This window comes from Lonchura striata, chromosome 2, assembly GCF_050655825.1.
Source record: "Lonchura striata isolate lonStrDom1 chromosome 2, ASM5065582v1, whole genome shotgun sequence".
Taxonomy (NCBI): Eukaryota; Metazoa; Chordata; class Aves; order Passeriformes; family Estrildidae; genus Lonchura; species Lonchura striata.
In genome coordinates, this window is record NC_140704.1 from 121,839,613 (window position 1) to 121,863,860 (window position 24,248).

General features: G+C 39.0%; 1 protein-coding gene and 1 long non-coding RNA gene across 6 annotated transcripts in view; one reads left to right on the forward strand and one right to left on the reverse strand.

Annotated features, from left to right (window-relative positions):
- LOC110484736 (uncharacterized) overlaps positions 1-21,015 on the forward strand; it is a 60,461-nt gene extending 39,446 nt beyond the window's left edge. For 3 of the 5 annotated variants that reach the window (XR_014952925.1, XR_014952924.1, XR_014952921.1), the window contains 2 exons: positions 1-13,515; positions 14,472-21,015. The exon at positions 1-13,515 is cut by the window's left edge. This is a non-coding gene — a long non-coding RNA (uncharacterized LOC110484736). The remainder of the gene's footprint in view (positions 13,516-14,471) is intronic. The other 2 variants (XR_014952923.1, XR_014952922.1) reach the window with 2 other exon arrangements.
- Positions 1-24,248, reverse strand: part of CYP7B1 (cytochrome P450 family 7 subfamily B member 1) — a 131,218-nt gene that overhangs the window by 36,552 nt on the left and 70,418 nt on the right. The window lies entirely within an intron of this gene.

Consider the following 24,248-nt stretch of genomic DNA (forward strand, 5'->3'; position numbering starts at 1 on the left):
CTAAATAATACCATAGAGAAAAGGAGCTTTTTGAAAGTATTGGTCTTTAACAATGGTACAGATAGATTAGAACTGCTCATCAAGGTAGCTCCACTAGATTTTCTCTAATTCTGTCTTGTCTTTTCTCATATTTATTTTTTGATGTCAGTTGTTCTGACCCAATCATATGAAAATATTTTTCTCCTACCTCTGATTCCTCTGCATACTTCCACCCTCTTGGAATGCCTCCATGGACCAGCCATGATCATTGAGCTCCTTTCCCACCCACTGTTAACTTTCTTCTCAAACCAAGATCCTGTTCAGATCTGGGGAGCCTCTGCTGTCATCTCTTGCAATATGTTCTTAGTCCAGGCATTGTCCAGGTATTGGAAGCTTTCACTTCCAGCTCACCCTCAGTCAAAACACCTTATTGAATCCTGACCACCACTGTCACCACTGTGAACCACACACACACTGCACTGGCACAGAGAAGGAGCCTCTTGGTGAGTCTTGTCCAGTTTCCCCACGGTGCTCTACTGCCTTCCCACACCCATCTGCTGTCTCCTGTCTTAGGCAGAGACAGGAACAGCCTTTCTACAGTGCATGTCTGCATTGTTCACTGCAAAACTGATCCTCAGTTGTGAGATCAACTAGTACCAGTAAAATCACCTCTCTCTCCATCTCCCCTTTCAGGAAATATTAGCCATTTTCGAGAAGCAAATTCTATTCACTCAGGATGCATGTGTGTGTGTATATCAATCATATTATGCATATCAGTATAGATTATGTGTATATAAGCATACATTTTTCTATATGCACACACATATGCATTTATGCAAACAAAGATCACATCATAGGAAAAACTGAGTGGTACCGCAATTACATTTTTTTCGGTAGCAGTAACAGAAACACTTTCTATGTTGCAGCATAAACAGTTTTATTGTAATAATTTGGGTTTTAGCAGTAAGCTTCTGATGTTATAGCCATTGTGGCATTGTGAGTATCAGTATCACCCTTTTGACCTGAGTGCATTATATACCATTACTGACCAGCAACAGACCACTGCAGAAAACTGCTCCATCCCTCACCCTGTCTACCATGCACAGAACTTTCAAATACCAGCAACCCACTCCTGATTTATTGAGGTAATTAACTAGAAATCGGGGCCATTTACTCTGTCTAAAAATCTCCATGTGCATAGCTTTAGAAGAAGAAAAGATTGTCAATTTTATCTTTTTTTAAAAAGATACAATACAGCTAAGATTTTTGATTAACAATTTCATGACTCCCACAGTTATGGCCATGCATTCCCCAAGTGGAAGCACAGAAGCACGTGGCGACCTGCAAGCAATTTCCCTCCTCTCCCCCATAAGCTTCAGATGTCAGACATTTCACAAATTGTATTTCAGAATTAACAGTCAGGACATATTTTGCTCAAAAATGTATTGAAGAATTCGAATGTATAGTCTCAACAGTTGGATGAACACAAAAATACCCCGGGTAGCTTATTTAGTTCACTTATTTGTAAATAAACACGAAGTTGATAAAATGAGAGAAGGTAACTAATTCTGTCAGTAAGGCACATATCACAGGAAAATGGCATTTGAATGCCGTACTTAGGTGAACGTTTCAACAGCTTAAAAGTCTGTAAAATGAACATAGCATTAGTAGGTCTTCTTCTCTTTCAAAGATTATTCAATTATTCATATTTTCTTTCCAGATTCTTAATTTCTCTCTTTTCCATCCAGTGCTACAAGTCTATTGCACATGTTAAGAGAAATGGTCTTGTTAAAGGGATTCGCCACAAACATTAATTCTCTCCTGCTTCATCTCCTGCCACCAACCTAGATTAACTTCTCAGTTTCCCCATCTGAACTGATTTTACTTCTCTCAGAAGAAACTGCAGGTTTTTCTATTTCAGCAGAAAGCATGCTGCAATCTGCACTCTGTATCTTTGGCCTTTCACTAGCTGCAACAAGTCTCTCCTCTTTTTCCCCTTCCTAGTGCTTCTGCATTCTTTATTCTTCTTCCAAAATTTCTTTTCCATTTCACTTGTACCCTTCCCTCCTTCTCTCACCCTGAGCTCTGCTCCAACTCTGCCCCTGCCCTCAAGAGCATATGGGTCTTTTTCAAATCAGACTTTCTCATCGTTCACATTGGATAAGTCCTATCCCTGCCTTAACAAGCTGCCACAATTAGAGAGCCACAAATCCAATTACTTGTATTTTCCTAGGTCTGTGTAGTGATACTTTTCACATAAATGTATGTATGAGCAGCACCTTTCTATAATTCATACTGCGCACTATGAAACTGCAATCTGACAGACTCTTGGGTCTGAAGTGAGTGGATATGAAAAGTGCAGTCTTTTACTAAGCAATCTTTGGTAGGACTAGACTGAAACTAGATCTCTCATTATGAGGGGAATTCTGAAGTATCTTAAAACATTTTTATTTTTAAATTTTTTTTAAAAAAATTCCTTAAATATATTTCCCACAAAACAGCTGCTCCTCAATTTTATTTAGCAAATACAAAATGAAGCCAGGCACAGCCTTCTCAGCTTGCCCACAGCTTTTCCTAGGACGCTGAAAGGACTTAACAACAGGGGTGGTGGTGCCCTGTCCTCCTCAGGCAGATCTGCAGAGCAGCTTGCAGCCACCCTCAGCCACACAGGCTCTGCGAGCGTGGGTCGTGTGTCTCACAGGCAATCTCTGCCCGACCTCCCCCTGGGGTGCTCTCATCTGCTTTTCCCTCTCCTGAGCCTAAAACTCTGCTAAGCCCATAACAGATTTAATATGTATTAATTTAGGAGCATCAGTGCATTGCCTGAAAACAATGGTTTGATGCTTGGAAAATATATTCCTTTAATTGGTCTGTGGCTGCCCTTCTTAAATATTTATGTAAACTCTATTGTGTTCAAGGGCATAAGGGTTAAACCTAAATGAAGTTTCTGGCCTTGTATTTGTGTGAGTTCTCTCAAATGTAATTCCTGTTGGTTTTAGGCAAACTAACTATTTCCAGTTTTAGGTAAATCAAGAAATTTTCATTCTGCAGCCAAAGAAAGTAAGATATTACTAACTGAAGATCATAAGATGGAACTGTAACTGCAACACTGTGGGTCTGAACATGTTTTAAATCCCTCTAATATGAAAAAAGGAGTAGAAAGCATAAATAAAATTCCCAATTTTTTTAATTAAAGTGAGCAAATGTCAACTTGGGGAGTGTAATCAGAGACACTAGAATTTCAAATGAATATTTATTGCATTTGTTTCCTCATTTGTTTCCTGCACAAAATAATATTTAGGTTACAAAGGATCATCTTTCTGAAGAATCCAAGATGGTTATATATGAAAATATATTATCCTTTTATTTTTTTTTTCAAAACCAGATACTATCCTACTGAGTAATTTCATAGAATAATGGAGTCATTTAGGTTGGAAACGACCTTTAAGATCATCACGTCCAGCCATTGCCCTAGCACTTACCAGTACATCACTAAATCATGTCTCCAAGTATCCCTTCTACACAAGTATTTCGAAGGACTGGGACTTGATCACTTTCCTGGGCAGCCTGTTCCAATGCTTGATCATCCTTTTGATGAAGAAACTTTCCTGACATCCAACCTGTGCCTCCCTGTGTGCAACTTAAGGCCATTTCCTCTTGTCCTACCTACTGGTACTCAGGAAAATAGACTGACCCACTTTCAGGGAGTTGTAGAAGGTCACTCTTAAGCCTCCTTTTCTCCACCTCAGCTCCTTCAGCCACTCCTCATAGGACCTGTGCTCCAGAACCTTCACCTTCTTCCTTCTCCTTCTCTGGGCATGCTCCAGTGCCTCCATGTCTTTCCTGCAAACTAAATACTAGAGCCCAAAACTCAGCCAACCCATGATGAAAAACATTGTAAACACCGGTGTTGGAACCAGGTATTGATCTGCTTGCTCTTCCTATTTCCCCCCATCATTCCCTGCAAATAGAGAACACTACTTGTGCAACTGATCCTTTAGCCAATTTTCCCCAGACCCTGAAGTGTCTCTTGACTGCCCTCAGACTTCTTGTGGGGAATTTCAGACTGCCACCTGAAAAATTAATAAGGGATGATAATCTGAAAGCCATAACAGGGTGGTAAGGTTTCTCCTCACATCTTTAAGCTGGATCCAGGAGGCAGCAGACTTCCCAAATAGGTGTGAGCAATTTGCATGTTGGGACTTCTGTTCCCATCAGAAGAGTTTCCTATGACAAAGACCCATCTTCTTGCTTTCTGGAAGAGGCTTTGAGGATGTGGTCTTACTTAACCCTGGCAACACCTCCACGCTAGATGAGCCCTCGCCCTCACTATTGTCCAGCTACTCTCACAGAGCCTCACCCCTGTTACGCAGGGCACCTGGGGAGGTGGGGCAGTCACACGGGTGATGCTCCTGCTGCACTGGGCAGGAATTTGTCCCCATTGCTCCCTGTCCTGTAAGTCACTGTGTTTAGTACAGTCACTATGTTCAGAGAGGAGAGGGAATCTTCCACATCTCATGGGCTGCTGGCTGTTGGGCCTGTCTCAGGGAAGACAGGTTGAGATTCCAGGAGTCAGTCTGTCTGTCTGTCTATCATACTTCCTGATGCTCCTCAACCTGCTCACCACTTTCATCAACCTGCTCACTGCTCTCATTTAACTTTGAAATTTTATTAATGCAGTGTTCAATATTTTTCAACCAGCTACTTCAACTGGGTACCATTACAATTGTTTTGGAACCCCACATAATTAAATGCTGATTTCCAAACAGCAGATGAGGCATCTGTCTATACACAGGACACAAAATTCACAGAAGTGTCAAAACTTCATGAAATCTTAAAAATTCAAAACATTCCTGTTGAAGAGATAATGAGCTTTACAGATTCTAATGAAAATAATGTAGATACAGACAAAGAAGGAGACTAAGATTTAGAACACCTCATCCATGTTAATCCATGGATACAAACTCAGGACTACAGACTGGTTTCAAGACTGGCTGCACAGCACTCATCTAGCACAGAAGTCTGTAGGTGTGGGTGTTTTGAGTTTGATAGTCCATTCAAGGATGGATTCTCATGTGTCTTGCTATGTGACCTAGGAGCCAGACCATCAGCACCCCACACTGTGTCATATGACTGGTGTCGAATAGAAAAAACAGCACGGATTTCTTCCTAGGAAGGACCTCAATATTGTTTGCCAGAAGACAGGTGGATCTGCAAGAAATCTGGAAATCATCCAGCTCAGGTTTTCAGTAAAGCTAATATGAGATGCTGGGTCTTCTGGATGCATTGGGCATCAGACCCTGCTGGGATGAGCCACCTCTGACTGATAATAGATGCAGCACACAATGTTATTCTTATCTGTATGCCTGAATCCCAAAGCATGCATTCCCATTGTCCCAGTGTTTAAATATTTGCAATTTTGTCAGATCCTGCAATTTTTGTTTGTTCCAACTGAAAGCTATTGTGTGTTAAAAGTACAATGTAAAAACATCCTTTATTCCAAAGGATAAGTGGGTATCAACAGCATCATAAACTGCTGTTGCAAATGGACTCACTGAAGTCAATACTAAACTGAATACTCAGACTGATTGTGGAAAGATTTGATACGCTGTGCTGCACCAAGAAGTCAGACATAGCATAAGTCCCGAATTTCATAATCTACATGCTATTCCACTGCTCATAAACAACTGGTGAGATCATAGGGGTGATAAGGAGTGCATCAAAGGCATGGCCAAAGGATGCACTGACCATGCTGAATTTTGTATTGAGGGCAGGCAGAAATCCTAAACACTAAGTTTTCCTAGCTATAGCTGTACTCTGGTTATAAACTTGAGTTCTCTACCACCAATAACTGTTCCATATATATGCTGTATTATGTATCTTTGCCATTTTTCAATTATGAAAAAATTACAAGAAAATGAAAATTAGAAACAAAAGGTTACCAGTAAAAATTTCTAACATTTCAATTCCAACTACTTGCATCATTCTGATACAATGTAGCCTTCTGTTAATGATGCATCTGTCATTTTATTGACACCCCTAAACAGCTTTATTCTCTTTTCTAATTAAGAGACAAAGCTGATTATGTCAATCTATGAACTGGCATCTGAGTGCTTTTGTTAAAATGTAAGAAGCAATGAATATGACTATTGTTATGCTAAAACAAAAAACTTGGGAATTTTTACTGGAAAACCCAAGATAGCAAAATATATAATGGCTAAATTAGAACAGATTCTTCATATTCATGCAGACACACATGTGATTGTATTACATAATTAAATGAAGATACTGTGTGAAAAATTAATTCCCAGTAATAAAAAACATAAAGCAAGTGATACATAATATGCCTGACTAAAATATGTGAGGAGAAATCATCAGATCATAAAATATCAAACAAATAAATGACAGACTAAGCTATCAATCCTCAAGAAAAAATTAAGTTATTAAATAATCCAAAATGCTTGCATGTCAGGGCATGATTTCAGCTCCATCCTGTTGCTAAATCAGAGATACCTACTCAGTAGGCTCTTTTAAGGCAATACTGTGGATGGGATGAAATACTTACCATTGTAGGTAGGTCTTTGTGTTTGGGTTGTCACAAGTAAGACTCTGGAACAATCTCCCATACATCAGCATGAATTGCTGCAATCTCTCCTAACCTAAAAAGGCCAGGGAGAAGACAGCAACAGGGAAATCCCACAGAGTCAGATGATCTTCAATATTTTGGGATGTTAGCAGTTTTCAGACTCAAAGATAACACAAAACAATTTTCCCCTCAGTTTTGATTAAACGCAGTAGACAGAGGTTATGTGTCTCTTCTGGCAGCAGTAGATCTTCAAGACCACTACTGATGTTAAGCTCCTGGCAGGAAAGCACTGAATCCTTTCCAAGGAACTCAATTGATTCCACGTTTGCAGTTCCTGCTGATGGTACTGGGTGTCCTGAGGACAGAGCTTAAAGTACTGCAATCTGACACAGCTCTCCTGGCATCAACTGAGCTAAAAGAATTTACACCCTGAAGATTTAGTCTTCAGCTGCTGACTGTGTCAACCAGTGTTCACATACATCCAACAAACATACATCTTTTCTCTTTTTCTTTAAAAAATTTCTGTTCTAAATTATCAGCAAAAGCCAAGACATTATAAGCTAAGACTTTACAAGCTATTGTATCAATGGCATTAACTTTAGTTGTAGCTTCTGCGCTCCCTCACATGCACCCCACACCTGTGGTTGCAAACTACCATTCTTCTGCCATTTGCTCATCAAGGGATCACAGACTTTTGTCTCAGATAAACTACAGGGAGTGAACAGAGTGTCCATGTCTACTTTGACCTTCATGGAGGTTTAGTTCACGGGGCAAGGTAGTTCCTCACACTTCTGCTAAAATAGATCTGCAAATACAAACCACAGCCTTTGCACTGTGCATGTACAGGTTAAGATTATGTCTCCAGATAATTTATGGAGATGCCCATTACTTATAAGACCAATGGTCTGGCTGAGTACTTAAAAATATCACTTTACTTCTGTTGTACATCATGAAATACCCAGCTGACTGAAAACAAAATTTTGGGAATGGTTTTAAGGAATTATTAAAAGGGATCATAATTTTTCCTCTGCTGCAGTATCTCCTCTAACAGTGCACTCAATAACCTGTTGTGACTAATCAGTTTGGTAAATTTCCATTTTGACTACCCACTATTAAAGCTGGGCTGTTCACTGTTCAGTGAGAGAAAGGGAAGGTTTCAGCCCTTTGGCTTGAAAAGGTTGTCTTTTAAGAATATCATGGCCTTCTTTTAAGCCACAAATACTTTGTTCACATTTAAGTAGCAAGATTGAGATATTTAAATAAGAGTTTGGAAACAAATTACACTCTCAATTTCAGCTTCCATCACATATAGGATCATTCAGAGGTGACTGACAACAACATCAAATCATCCCAGCACAAAATGCAAATATCTGGAGTTAGGATTATTGATTGCTGCTATTTGTTCTTAATATTATTTAGAATTTTCATCTTAAAATAACAAAAAAGGAAGTAAGTGGATTGAATCACAGCCCCATGTTTTCTCATAAGCTGGGGGATGTTTTTAGTTTATAGGAGCAAGTAAATAAAACCCAAATTAAAATCATGAGCTGGACTCAATGATATAAATCCACATAGCAGTATTAACTTAAATACTGCTATTGCTAGGCCAGGTAGTACTTGGTAGAGATAATATCTCATTAACACTGATACACTAACAAAATTTACATTGGTGGTCACAGAATATGAACACCTGCACATGTGTAGGACTTACAAACCAGTCATTAACAGATGAGATTCCCAGGGAAAAGAGACTCTATATAATCTGAAGAGCTCTCAAAAAATGCCTTTGAAAATGAGATTAATAAAATCAAACCCTACCACTCCACCTGTTCATGGCCCAGCCACAAAATTCCTCTTGTCTGTGCTGGGATCAGTTCTGACCACAGCCAGCCACTGGACCTCTGCCAGCCACAGCAGAAGCCCGGGTCTTCCAGCAGAACAGGCATCACAGCCACTTCTGTGCTTTTCCCTTTCTTGTCCCCAGCCTCCCCCATCACCCCACTCCCAACAGCTCCTCTGGATGGGCCAGAGGACATGGCCAAAGGAAGGGAAGTGCAGCCAAGACTTTGCTGTGCCCCAGCAGCTCCTCTCTGCTGTTGCAGGGTCACTGGCAGCCAGAATGATTTAGAGCAGCCTTCAGGCTATTCTAACTTACAGTGAGGGACTTGACTGACTCATTGCTGCTCCAGGACTGTGGGAACATAAAGCTACCTTAAAGCCATTTCAGTCATCCCTCTTCTGAGCTGTGCTATTTTATCCTTGCCTGTGACTGAAAAAAAAACCCTGAGAGAGCAGGTTGTTTACACATCTTGCAGCTGCAGCAAGTGGTCGTTTCCTTTGCCTTTCTTCTGCCTTTATTTGTTGGGGGGTTTTTTTGTGTCTCTTTTGGCTTTTTAGACAGCTCTGGTAGTGTTCATAGCCCTGCACTCCATCTGAGATGGTGATTTATGGCAGTCTCTGCTCTACTGATTGGTCTTCCAAAGCTGAGGTTCCCGTCAGCTGCAGGGCTGTGGGAAGGCATGCTGTGCTGGAGTTTGCTGTCTGCAACCAGAACAGGCAACATTCTTGAGGTTCCCATGAGTGCCATGCCCATCAAGAATAATTTTGTAATTTAGCATCTTAATTTTTACAGAATCAAATGCTAGTGACAAGCTCAACTGAAGAGAGATCAACTGTTTCATTTCATTGCTTATCAGCTTTGCTTACATTTTAACTCTGATGGTACTTTGGATTAAATTTCTGCATCCATAATCTGTTTTGTTATGCACAGAAAATATCAAATTACATTTACTCTACTAATTCCTGTAGCACTCATGCACTTATATATACCTTCCATATTCTCTTTATATTTGCCATTTCAATTTAATGCTCTTCATTGCAAATTTTCACACTTACCTCTTTGTCCTTTTCTTCTATAATACCTTTATTAAATCAAATATTTTTATAAAAAAATACTTCCATTTTTTAATATTATTGCTTCTTCTCTATCACAATCTAGATTTAACATTTCATTGAGCAGACAGTTTTAATTTTCCATTTCTCCAACAGTTCTTTCATTAGACTATTTCTTAAGTATTTCATTTTATTTTTCTCTTCTGTAATTTGCTTTCAACCAGCCTAATGGACTTGTCTCTTTTGTAATTTGCTTTTATTCCCTGTTACTGTCCTTCTGACTTCTCTTTGTTGCTTAGCGCTGACAAGTGTTCTTCCCCATCCCTTGTGAGTGACAGTGACAGCATTTGAGTGGAAGCTGGCAGATTTAGGAACAGTAAGTATCTGTCTGAAAAGATTTTATTTGGTTTTATTTTTATTTTGACTGTAAAATCAGACCTCTTGAATCCTAGAGCACCAGGGGGCATTGTTTCATTTAGAAAATAAAAACTGTCATGATAGCTATTAATTTCCCAACAAGTCCACTGCAATACCAAACAGAGCCAAAGGAAAAAAAAATTGAGCTATTAAGGCAAATGTAGCAACCAAGAAGGGTTACATGTCAAGTGTTTCAGTGCTTAAAAATGGGTATTATTCTGGAAAGCTACTCTACAGTGAATCAGAAGTGTTGTACCCCTGACCTCCAGGCCTCTATGCCTCAATGTTCAACTATAGCATAGAGGAGGAAATAAGGAATTGGAAGTTACACTGACAGCTCCTGAGCGGAAACATGAATTTAACCAACAGTGGAAAATATTGACTGGACTATCTAGAAGGAGCAGGCAGTGACAGCCAAGGGAAATTACATATAAATGTAAAGAAAGTGCCTGAACTGCCATTAAAATGAATGGAAATGTAAAGCAACAGGAGAAAGTGGAATGTCCCACAAGTCCAGCAGCTACATTTTTGTGAAATAATTAATAGGCTGAATTTCATAACAAATTGCAGGATAATAACAAACATAAGTACAGCTTCACAGTTGACTAAACTCACAATAGCAACAGGCAACCCTATTACCACTACTGAAACAATCCTGTTTGCCAAAGAAAAAGAGAAAAACAAGGCAGCAAAACTCTCTATAATTATGAGGGAAATCATCTATGTAACAACTTAACTAATGCCCAGAAGCTGAATGACTCACAGCATTAAGAAAATTAGAAAGGGTGCTCAGCAGTATTACATAATTCAGGACACGTACATTAGAATACCAGTCTTACCATGCCAGCAATAAATTTAGGCACTATGCAGTACAGGGCTCCAAACCCTGCAGATCACAAGCAAATGCTTAATTCAAACCACAGAGAAGAACTAAGTGTGTAGCTACACACAGATTATGGATCTACATGTCTAAAGATGGATTTTTGTTATTTGGATGAGAGGCATTGTTTGTTTGTGGGGTTTTGTTTTGTTTTGTTTAGGGGGGGAGTTGTTATTAGTTTTAGTATTATTTTCATGTGATTTGATGCTTGCGTGGCTTCAAGAGCTCCTGCTCTAAGTGTGTTTATAAGGAAAATTACATGAAATGAAGCCCCCTCTGAATTGTCTGCTGCAGGTGACGACCTCCTGATGGACCTGATGGACAACACTCTCTGAAACATGAACTCTGCTCACACTGCTCAATCTTGCTACAGGTCTCGGTTCAAATCATCTTGACTCAAGCCCAAGGCCAGGCCACATGCAGACCAGAAATACGAACTAAGAACAAGCTTGATGCCATTTACCTAACCCGCTAATTTCCAAATGAGTAAATTTGGCTAAAAAATTACCCCTTTTTTAATTTGGGCCCCATTCATACCAAGAAGACTCACAGAGGCCCTTGAGCAATACCTGCTGAAACCCACAGGAGCTCCTGCAAGTTCATATTTCTCCTAGGAAGATGCAGAACCCAGGAGAGATACTGTGCGTGCCCCAAGGTGAAGTCAGCTGGAAGGCAGCAGAAATCAGATATCAAGTTCAAATTTGTACAGCAAAGTTTTTATAGAACAACTATTTAATAAATCTCCATTCCTTTATGCTGTCTTCAGCTTCTGAGCCCCTGCTGCTCTGCATCCCAGCAACAGGGCACCACCTGGCACATAGTGCTGCTCCTCCAAACAGCATATTGATTGTCCATAAAAATGAGAATCACGTGTCAGAACTTCCTGGTTTGCTGTAGAGACTTCTAAAGATTGGAGAAATATACATCTATGCATATATAAATACAAATAAAACAACAACCAATACATCAAACATAAAAACGTCCTTTTATCCCTCTATATGTCAGGATTTAAAGGTTTTTTCCACTAGTTGCAACAGATCCATTGTTTCCTTTTTTTTATTAATAACACTCATGTTGACCCTTCTCCTTTATAATGAATAAACAAAAAAGCATACATTCATATTACAAATAACACATTATTACATACACCTATATTGAGCTAATTAAATTCCTGCCATTTCCTTACTATCAGTGGTGTATTTTACCTACTTGTACATTATTGTTTTACTGTGGCAACTCATATGACTTTAAATACTCATTTTCTTGTTACATTATAAGCAACCTGTTGGTGTCTAATTGAATACCAGATAAGTATTTTAATCTTAAGCTTCTACTGCCATCTATAATATTAGGAAAATATTGTATGTAAATCATATCAATATACCCAATTGGTTAAGAGTTTACAGTCCTTCAAGAAAACATTCAGCAAAACATCTTGCAGTAACTCTGTATAATTTCCCATATATATTACCAACAATATATTTTATTTATTTTCTTGTACATTAGCATTTAAAAGTTAAGTGTTTATGTTTATTGTTTACTTCACTGAGATTTGTTTTGGAAATAATATGGCTGAGTTTGAAATCCAACATTTACAACTAATAAAACTCCATGTTCTGTGAATGCTTACCTTTGGAGCTAATGTATTCAAAACACAGGTTAAAGCTCAAAAGCAGGTGGACATAATAGTATCATTAACCCATCATCTAGATATAAATCCACATGTGAAATTAGGAAGCCTTTGGAAGTATTTTATATGCAAAGCCTTTGAATACATTTAGGGTAAGTCTTAACATTTCTATCTGAAACACCTTTTAGGATATTTAGAGAAAGATCTTCTGTGAGCAGATCTGCAGTTTTAAGAAATGCTCTGAAATCTTAACCTAGGCAACTCTCAAGGGCTGCAGTTATGTTACATCTGTCGTGTGCTAGCCTGCAATGATAAAAAGGATGTTATTGTTCATTTCAATTTAATGTGTGGATAATACTGTCCCTAGGCACCAAATTTCTATCAAGGAGGTTAGATTATTGTAATATCTACATCATTAATTGCATTATCAATTTTCTTACTTTTTAAACATTTGCTTTTGGTTAGAGAAGATTATTGTACTGTTTCTGAAAATGTCTTTACAATTATCTTTCACTGCAGCAGGCAACAAGGAAATGGATATTAATCATATAAGACTTTCTCAAATTGCTGGGATTATTTCCTTTTTAATTACAGGTGGCATCGACAGTTTGTGCAAGAAATGTGGCAAAATACCTATAGCTTCTGTAATATGCTTTTTTGCACTGAAATCAGTCTGCTTTCTTATTTACATAAAATATTCCAGTCTGCCTTGGAAAGGCTCTTCAGCCTTCAATACTATCTGTGGGAAGTTTCACCACAGAAAACAAACATCAGCCATCAGTTCAAATCTGTCTTGCAGCCAGTGAATCAGGGATGTCTTCATAGGGGCTTTAAACCAGTTGTGCTCCCAGACAACACTGAATAATGCCAGCATCTCATTTTCAAGATGTAACTGACACATTAAAGGCCCGTGATCCTTAATTAGAAGCACTTATTGACTCAAAAATGAAGCTGATAATCCCACTAAAATGCCTGTTTTCTAACCACCAGAATATCCTTGGCCCACCAGAGACATGCTTGCACTGGCTCTCTCCACGGTGTGCCTGCAACACCCTGTCTCAGCATCCCATCTCCACTGTGTGAGAGCACAGCAGACATTCCCAGCCAGCCAATTGAGCTCAGCTGCCTGAGGTGAGTTCCTGGACAGGGAAAAAGGTAAAAGCAGAGGAAGAAGGGAGAACAGAATCAAGAACAAAACAGAAGAATGTTGAGCTGAAAAAGATAGGAACAGATTTAGAAGTTGCACAAAGACTTTAGAAGACAGAAAACAAGAGTAAGAAAAATGCTGAACTTCAGTGAACAAGGCAGCAGTATCTTAAACCAGGTTGGTCCTGGCCTTGTAGATTTTTAAGAGCTGGCCTTTACCTAGAGTCTGGCAGGGTGACCATGGAAACTAATGAAGAAATTAAGTTTGAAGTGCTAACCATGCAGCAAAATCCATCAATGGAATGTTTAAAATTATAAAAATACTACTCATAGGCCAGAAAACCTGAGTCTCTGATTCACAGAAAGTGCAAGAGGCAAAAGGCATGTGTTTTTGCATACTTCTCCTTCCATGCACTCCTTGGCACACACCTGCTGCTGGCCCTAGAGCCAACAAGAAATCCAGCTCTGGGAGCTGGCAGTCTCACCTTGACTATTTTTTTCTTTAAACATAAAGTGGCAAACACAAAATATTAATAAAACACATTTGGGGAGTAGAGGAAGGAAGCTAGAAGCAGACACAAGAGAATACAGTCTTCATATGTACTCCCAGACCAAGATTGTTCATTCTGTATTTATACATTATGTAAAATCTACTTGTGATAAGAAGTTAGTAGATAAGAAAACACAAATAGATAAGAAAACACAAGCTAATATAAGCTCTTTTGCAACTAGTGAAGCAGAGGTCTCATCTTGCAGCCATGGTGCTGAAACTGTACTGCTTTCACGCGTGTGCCTACTGCACTGCTCACAGTATGATTATTTCCACAAACTCATTCCTATCTAGCTTTTTACTTCATCAGTTCAAGTTTTGATTGAAGTTTTAACCCTATTTGAGCCTTACACATGGAATTTAATTTACCCAATTCTTCTCTTTCTTTCAGGTTTTTGTATTCCTGGACAGTTTCCGTGCAATTACTTGCATGTTCATCTTAAACCTAAGCAATTGTGGGTTATATAAGGACTCTTCTACCTAGTACCATCTTTTGGTTCAATTAGCACCAACATGGAGCCCTCCCACTGCTCAAATCTGCACCACCTCGAAGAACAACTCTCCACAACTGATCTCAGAAGGTACAGCAAGGTTTCACTCATGCAAACATGCTTTAATTTTCTCAGAAAATGTCTGTCTCTCTCAGCCTAGGCTGAACCTTCTGATTCTTGCAGGTGACACCATCTGCAGCTGTTCTAAAAAAGTTTATGAGGCAGAATTCCCACTGAACAGTCTTTATTTTCTTAGGTCATCTCCTTCAGCTATCTCCTGAGTCAAATCCTGTAGGTAAGGCTTGTTTTCACTAATTCAGATCTTCAATTATGTGCTTTCTTCAAGCAGACAAAGAGAATAGATAAAATATTGCTACAAAGGAAAGGCGAGCTATAGGAGGAAGGATGATGGGGATTGAGCAACGTACAGTTAAAAGCAGTAAGGCACATGAAAAGGTGTATGGCTCATACTTTCAAATGAACTTGAAAGATTATACAGAAAGAGAAATTGCATGAAGTATCAGATAGGTGAACTGTAAGATTGTGCAGTGGATCCATTTCACAAGGCCACTCTAATAAAAAGCAAGATCCTGGTCAGAATTACTCCGAAGTATCTATCCAAAACAGTTTGTACACTATTAAATGTGCTAGCTGGAATTTAAATTCAAAGCCTACATCTCTTTCACAGTTACTATGGAAGCGCCTACCCTCTGTATATTTCAGATCTACAGTCTTAGACTTGGCCTTCTTTGCATATTAGATTATAACAAAATGTTGTCACTTCCCAAAAATATCTCTAAAGACTGACCTTTCCCTTCTTTCATACATCAAGTAATCTCATCAAGTGGCCATGTCAACTTGCCCCTCACAGCCACTGGACATGGTTTACAAGGGGATGCTTCTTCATTCTGAGCACCCCTGAGGTGGGATGTTCTGGTGGGAAGAAGGCTATGCCTTCTTTTTAGATTTCTTCTCTCCCCTGTGTTAGGTGCAAACTTAGCTTCTCCACTAATACTCTTTTATGACTTTCCTGTATTCTTGTGGAAAACAGAGTTTTCAACTAAAGCTTCAATCTTCCAGCAGTACCATCCCTCACTGCTCAGGTGTCCCTTTCTTGTTACACTGCCAGCAGTTGAGAGGAGACTGCTCCATGCTCCCAAGGCCCAGGATGGTTACACCTCAGAGAACACTGGGGATACTCTCACTTGGGCCACTCCATATATTTCATTTTATACAGCAGGCCAGAGCCCAACTAAGATCAATCTGCTGCTGATTTCTACATAAGGTTTTATTTTCTTGGCTGATAATGGTCAAAAATTTTAGTGACATATTGGCTGTCATTGCCAAGACAAAATTAATTTGCAGCTTATTTTTATCTAACAAATGAATATATATCCATAAACCCACCACCACAGAATGGATGTGACCCTTCATGGCAGATGCACAGGACAATGTCCTTTATGTGAACACTTAATAAGGCTCTCATGAAGAGACCTCCCTCTGTTGAACGTGATAGTTGTGAATAACTGATACCAAGCAGTTCTCTGGAGTAACAAAGGACTCTGGGGCTGTCTGCATCATTTGTCACAAACTTTGTAGGTACGTAAACAAAAATGAATTTCACATACCCATAATTTTATCTGTTCACATTACAGTTGCGTCTGTCCCTGGGTTACACATCAAAGAAAATGTCTTTGCTGAGGATAGGACCATACAATTCCATAAGGCATGTAACCTAACATCTTTTCCATTATGGTGCAAACCAGACTTCTGTAGTGTTCATAACATTGATCGAACATTTTCAAAGACTACCAAATGTTTTTTTTTTTTTAAAAAAGATAACTTGGTTATTCTTATCTAGAAAAAAGCAAAAAATTGCAAATTGTTTGGAAACAGTAGACCTAAAAATTCACTGGAAGTTAGTAAAAGGAAACACAGAAGCTATAATATTTCAATATCCCCAATGGCTATTTACAGGAGAAATATCTAAACACTTAAGAGCATATATAAACCTTTATGAAACAGGTAGCTCTTTGTAGGAGTACACAGGACATAGTAAAGGGAGTTAGATAACACGTTACTCAAAATAGACCAGAGCTAAATATGCCGGCTCTGCTCACTTTCCAAACTTTTTTTTTAAATGCTGACCAAGCTCAGCTAGGCAAGACCTGCTTAGTGCAGTCATTTTCACATTCCCACTGAACATATCAGCTCTGACAATATATTTTTTTAATCTTAACAGCAGAAAGTAATACATAATTCCCTCTAACTCAGCCAAGAAAAAAAAAAATCAAACGTAAGAAATTAAAAATGCAGATACAGTATTATACAAAATTGCACCAAATTTTACAATGGTCTGATGTTTCTGATATTTTTATCTTAACACATCAAGGGTGATAGAAGCTTCTTTTTGCTGTCAAAGTGATCAAAGAGAGGTTGAAAAGGAATCTATAAACAGATGCTGCCCAGTGACAAACCTTAAAGAACAAGACTGTGGGGCCAGATGTTTGAGTGACCTTCGGACTACAGAACATGTTGGCATGGTGTTGATTTAGATAGCTGTTGGCAGGGGCTTTCGATCCAGCAGCTGAAAAAAAAAATCTAAATTATGGAAATATTTTTTCTCATCTTTCCCCTAACTATAAAAACTGAAACTACTGGTCAGTGGGGCTGATGCCTGTCAAAGAAGTTGAATTCACCACACAACCCTGCCAGTAGGTATCACATCAAAAAGGAGTTAGCTGAATGAACAAGAACATCTTCAGGCTGTGCCATTTTGCATCCCCCTCAACTTTCAACAGCTGTTTCTTGAGTGAATACAGATGCAGAATAATTATATGAAATGTTTTACATTTTCAATATACTACATCATGTAAATATGTAATCTATGATTACCTATGGGTGATATAATATAAACCACCATCAAGAAAGGGTTTGGGATGTGGAACAGGAAATAGAATAATTAATCAATAATGCTGGTTTTCCTAAATTATGTTCTTCATACATGCTATATTTGTAGAATTAAAATGATATTACAAAAAAATCCCCACAAACCCCAACAAAGTAACAACAACAAATGCAGAGATAATTGATCACATACATTTTTTGTCAAATACTAGAAGACACTGGAAATTATTATTACATGTAATTTCAGCTGTGCTGCAATTTTCTGGATCTGTCTCAGCAAGCACTTCCATTTTTTAATCCGATTGAAGAAATTTGTCATGTACTAGGAAATACAAAAGGAAAAGAGAAAATCATCAATCCAAAATTCCAGCAGATACTCAAGTCTGAGCCACTGCACATCACTAGAACAAATGGAGAAAGCAGAAAAAGTCTTGCTTTGTAACATTAAATGTGATTGAAGACTGTACAGTTCTTCTTACGCTTTTAGACGTTTTGTCACTTTACCTGGAGAAATATACACTGCTTATTCTGAATTGCTGCTGATGTCCAGCACTTGTCAAAACCGCTATCTGTCAAGCACTTCACAAAGTGTTGCAAAATGACAGATCAGGATGTCTGAATAGATGGAGCCCCAGGAAAAACAGAACAGATAGAAAATTCATGACTCTAAACTACATCAAAGCGACTTCTGTCAACATCATGTCAAAAGAAGGAAAAAAAGAACTGTTCATTTTAGAGGGTTTTTTTCATTATATAAACACTTTTTTCACGTATGAGCTAAGTGTAAGGAAAAATTAACTTGGTGTACAGTATGATCATTTGAATGTGCCAAAAATACTCTTTAAATAATCCAGGAATAAGGAAACTTCTAACAGTAGATACTGTCTGGCAGTTAAAACCAATGACATCCAAAAGAAATGCATGAAGAATCTATCAGCTTAAAATAGGACAAACCATCTGGCTCCAAAGAAATAAAAGTATTCTGCTATGCATGTTTGTTGGGTTCACAGAATCCTACAACTGGATTAATTTTGTATTTCCTCTCCAATCAGTTGTGATCATCTCTACTTAGTCTGTCAATTGTACAATCCCAATTCACTGTTATATTGCAGACAGCAGATTTAGTAATATCAAAACAATACTGTAATTTAAAAAGGGAGAACCATCAGCACAATCAGACCTCTCATTATAGAATATTTTAAATCATTCCTCAAATGTTCCAGAAAATAAGCAGGTTATGATACATGACTATATACATTTAAATTATACATAATCAAATTTTGAGAAAGACTCACATGCAGAATATTAGGAGTACTGCAGAGCTAGAGATGCTTTCTGTCTCACATACCTTTCACCATAGGCCCCTGCCATCAGTACTAACCTCAGTGAAGGTTACTAACTATTGACCTCTAGAAATCAAGAAGCTAAATGACCCTGTACAATGGGCTCGGTGCTTTTAGAGCACTGGGAAATACAAAGAACATACACTCATCAACTTGAGAAACAGAAAGTGGTGCTTCGTGCATGATCAAGTGAGCAAAGTACAGAACTTGCAGCAGTTTGGAAATCTGCACTGTCCTCCTTTACTGTCTCAGTGTCATCTTTGCTTGCCAGTTTGGTTTGTGGAAACACATGGAACGGGACGGGTTGGAAGGGACGTTTCAAAGGCTGTCTGGTCCAAGCCTCCATCCCATGCAGGGACAACCTTCTTCCATCTATTTTTTCAAAGAACCTATAAAGCTACTGGTTCTGACATGAGTGACAGCTGATCCAGAAACTGGCACTTGCTCACTGGCACAAATATTCTCCAATTTTCCTTGGAGAAGATGCCCTTTAACCACTGGCCAGTGAAGTTTCAAAACATTTGCAAGATATAAATGAGCATGAAGAGGAATAGCACCTTCTGGTTCAGGAAGGTGCTTTAGGACATCTTGTTGAATGTGTACATGTCTGGGAATTGCGATCTATTAACGCTGGAGTACAGTGGAAGGCACGTCTGCTGCTTACTGTATGCAAAACTCAATACATCTTGCTTCCTACTTATGAAAAGATGTTTATTACCTGTAACTGTACAGAGGTGTGTGCTTCACAGCAGCAGTGATTGGTAATAAGCCTCCTTTTCTCATTTACATTGATAGCAAGCATTAGTGAAGATATATGCATTTCATTTCATGGTTCAGAAAGAACAAAGTATATGTATATGTGATAGCAGTGGGTGGTTAATGAAATGGTCTGACAAACATAAGCTAATACATAATCATACCAGAATGTGGACTGGAACACCTGTTCCTGCTTCACAGGCTTACAATTCTTAAAGAAAAGTTACTATTTTCAAGAACTGAAATCACTACTATTTAGACATCAATATGCTCTGAGGAAATTTTAGTCATTTTTTTGCAAACACTAAAGGGGGGAATTTTAATGATATCAAATCTCTTTTGCTTGTGTCCTAAGAGTAATGAAAACTTCACACATGCATGAAGCTCCAGTAATTATTTTAAACTGCCTTCTGTTGTCCCCCTGAGGAACACGGTGGTATTTGTTTGATGCAGTTTAATTAGTGTCAGGGTAATTAATGCTATGCTATCTACATGAGATCAAACCCCTTTCTTTGTAACACTCTGGTAACTAAGAACTAAGAAAAGGAAGTGGTTTGAAAATGTGGAAGTTTGGTAGGCTAGATTCAGAAACAAATCAAAATGCTCAAATCTGCATTTATGTACCCAAAATATTAAACATCCAGCCAAGTCAGAACTTACAAGTGTGAGATTGGGATCATAACGCATTAGAACGGTGCTGTAAGACAGGAGACCCACTGCTACCCATGTAAGTGAAATGCTTTTTCTATGGATGTAATCAAATTAAGTGAAACATTCATGGACACTATGCACCTTGTAAGGAGTTTAAATCCTTTAATAATGAAATTATATACTTTTGCACAACCAGATCACCATAGTTATTTATAAGCAGCATGTGGTGCTACCATGTGCTGATATATTTTCCTAAATAAAAGCATCATTTGAGTTTAATGAATGAATGTGATTCTGCTTTAATGCCTGAATAAAATTTGCATTTAATTGAATGTTCAGCCTACACTTCAAAATAGTGTCCTATGCAAAAAGGACCAAGGAGGCACCAGAGTGCAGAAGTTGGAACATACAGAAGAAATTCCAGACACACACACTGCAAACACTACATAAATCCTTTTTAACTGTTTCTTTGGTAATAAGGAACTGCAGTATAAATCTCACAACACACAAACTCGGGGTGATTACAGGCTTAAGGATATAGCTCCAGTTATTTTGACTGAATAATTTGTTGTATCCTAGAGGATATTCTGTTTTTTCTAATAAAGAGAGGAATAAAAAGGGAAGGAAGGAAGGAAGGAAGGAAGGAAGGAAGGAAGGAAGGAAGGAAGGAAGGAAGGAAGGAAGGAAGGAAGGAAGGAAGGAAGGAAGGAAGGAAGGAAGGAAGGAAGGAAGGAAGGAAGGAAGGAAGGAAGGAAGAGAGGGAGGGAGAGAGGGAGGGAGGGAGGGAGCTTCTGAATTTTTAAGAATAGAAAAAAAAAGTTAGAGCCACACACATAGTCTGGAAAGCATATTTTATGCAATAATATGGAGTTTCTGTAGGGCTTCTTGCAGAAAAGAAAACACTGATTTGAAGACAAACAAAGTGGCTTGGTCTTTAACATGTATGTCCTGAGGGTGCAAATAATAAAAGCTCTGTTCAGAACTTGCAAATGTTCTACCAAAAAGCACAAGCAGGAGCCCTACAGCAGTCTGCAGATTGTGTTGGTATCCATTACCATAAAATTCATGTTTGTCTTTATCACAAGAGATTTCACCAGCTAATGACGGTGGCACAGCAGGGTCTGAGGGTTTGTGCAACACGCTGCTTTTGAGGTTGTCCATGACCCAACATACCCACGGATCAGCTGATCAGCAAAATATACCCCTTCCTCTTTTCAGTCCTGCTTCCTGCAACTTGGTTGTTTATCAATTAAAGCCATAAATACAAATTACTTTAATAAGGCAGGTGACATAGTAAAGCAACCTACTGAAAGTTTTCCATAAGAAGCACATGCAAAGTTCAACAACTGTGAAAGAACTATTAAAAAGGACACACAAACAAGTGACCTTGACTGACAAGCGCACTTCATCCCAGCAATAAACAGCGGCGGGGCTGATAAGTGTTCATTGGCGCAGAGAGTAATTACCTATCTGTCAGCGTTGCTGGTGTGTGCGAAATAGTATAAATGAAACATACATAATGTACAGCAATAATATCGGGCATGCAGAACCTAATGCATTATCATCATTCTCAGGGCTCAGGTTTATGTGGCTGCCACCACTGAGTAAATGCCTTCTAGCCATGATAATTTCATTCTAATCTCTGTTCCATATTATAATTTTCATAGCTAAAAGATACTGAGGAGCAATACGTTTCAATCAAGGGCTAAATAGAACACAACCTGTAACTGGGTATTTTATACACCTATATATATTTTTTTCTTTCAAAAAAAAATTTAGTCAATTTATGAATAGACTGAAATAAGCTGTAAATTTATGGATGACAAACTCTGTCTGTAGCAATGTCACAATGTCTGGAGACAGGCTTTACATATCCTCTACAAGGGATGCCAGCTTTGTCTATCATATCTCACAAAAGATTCCAACCCTCTGGAAGAATAAAGGTTTCCACACCACTCCCTAGCACGTTATCAAACAAGGTTAAGACTTAAATGAATGAAAAAGGGTCCTATTGAGTTACAAATAATAATAAAACAAGCTGTTAAACAATTTATGCAATTATTTTAAATGCTGTTTAAAATTTTCATTTTATTCCATAACCTCCACAGCTAAACCACAACTGTGATGCACAAATACTCCTGCTTCCTCCTAAATATCTATTTTACAATAAAGCTTTCATGTATTTTGAAATTATTTGGGGGAGCCTTATGAAGAAAAAGCACAGTGATTTAAAGGTATGCTCAGCTCCCCCTTCCCTCCTCTCCCCTCCCCATCTCATGAGGAAAAGGGAAAGAGAACATCACTCACCGCTTTATCAAAATCCATTTGACTGCATGTTAGTACTGGGGGAAAAGTGCAGTGAAACGTGCTGGAGCCCCTGTGGCACCAGCTGGAGCTTGTGTGGCACTAGTGGCCCTACCCTTACAAACTGTTGCACTGCCAGCCTCCTTCCCTTACTCCCTAAAGTCAGAGGGATGCACACACCTGACATTCCATGCTCAAGAAGCCTCAAAATGGGGCTAGAGCTGTGTAGTGTGCTCCATCCAGCTGCATCCCAGGGGACAAAATGGTGCTCCTGGGGAGCACTTTAGGGTGAGGGTGACTCCCCAGGGCAGAGGTGGGGTGCTGGGAGCAACCCTGTGCAGTCTAGAGGGGAAGGAGGGAGATGGGTGCTCAAGTCAGGGGCAGACCCCAGGGTCTCACCATGGCCCCCATCCCAGTGGGCTCTCACCCCACCTCTGGAGTGATTTCCACACATCTACTCTTGCCCTGGCCAGCCCCCACATGTGCTGGTACTCACTACACCAACACCCGTCCTCATTAGATAAGCGACGCATGTCTGGGAAGATAGACAAATGTGAGAGCTCAATTAAAACGAGCAGGGGTGGGAGGTTTATGCAAACCTTCACTTCAATTTCCATTAGCAGCCCATCTCATCATTTGCTTTTTTGACCTTCCACCTGCGAGAAACTCAACTCTCTGCCGAGGCTCACCTAGACCCAGCCCTGGTTTGCCAAGCCTTCCAGCAGTGTCCATAGTGGCAGGCAGAGCCTCTTTTGGAAAGCAGCCACCTTCAGCATCAGATTTCATGAGCAACCTCTTTGACAAACATTGATGAAGCTTCAAGTGGTACAGAAACCTGAAAGCTGGCATGTTTTGCCTAGATGTGAGTTTCACTAGAGAAATTTCACATGGTTCTAAATATAACTCAACAGCAGTATTTATTTTATTTAAATGTTTCAGAACATTGCATTTGACAGAAGACAACAGACTGGAAAATTGCTTATACAAAATGCAAGAGGTAGTTGCAGTATTTTCTGGCATGTGGTATTGCTTTGCACTTCGCTGACATCCGTATGGCTGCAGCCACCCCTCACCTTGTCCCATCACCCTCTCACTCTCTGCTTTCTGACATGAGTCTTTCGACCATCATATTTCAATATCCAGGACTCAGGAGATCAGCAGACATGGGGCAGCATTTGGGCTTCTGAAAGTTGTACTTTTACCATATGCTGATAGCCCAAAGTCAGGAGGGGTGAAACTCTCTACTGAAATCAGTGTTTGAGCCAAGGATGGACTTATCAGAAATATATCATGAACTCAGACCATAAACATAATGCTGATCTACCTTATAAATTTAACAACATGTTACCAATACAGAAATATTACACATTTCTTGTGAAGTCAAAAACAAAAACAAAAAGGTCTAAATCAGCTTTCCATGTCCAACATACGCTAATAAAATCATGGCCCAAAACACTGCTCCTCCTGGATTTACAATCAGGATGAGATTTAGAAAAAGAAGAATTTAGAAACAAAGGAAATTTTTTGTCTGTTTGCAACAAAATAATACAGTTTCTTTTTTTCTCTGAGAAATGAGGTGAAAATGAAAATGCTTTTTAACCTAGCTCAGCATGCTGAAGTGAGCAAAATAAACCTGGAGCTACTCTGTCCCACTTTCCCATCTGCAAAGCCAAAACAGCATCCTAACTGGAATACAAACCCCCCTTTGCAATGCTT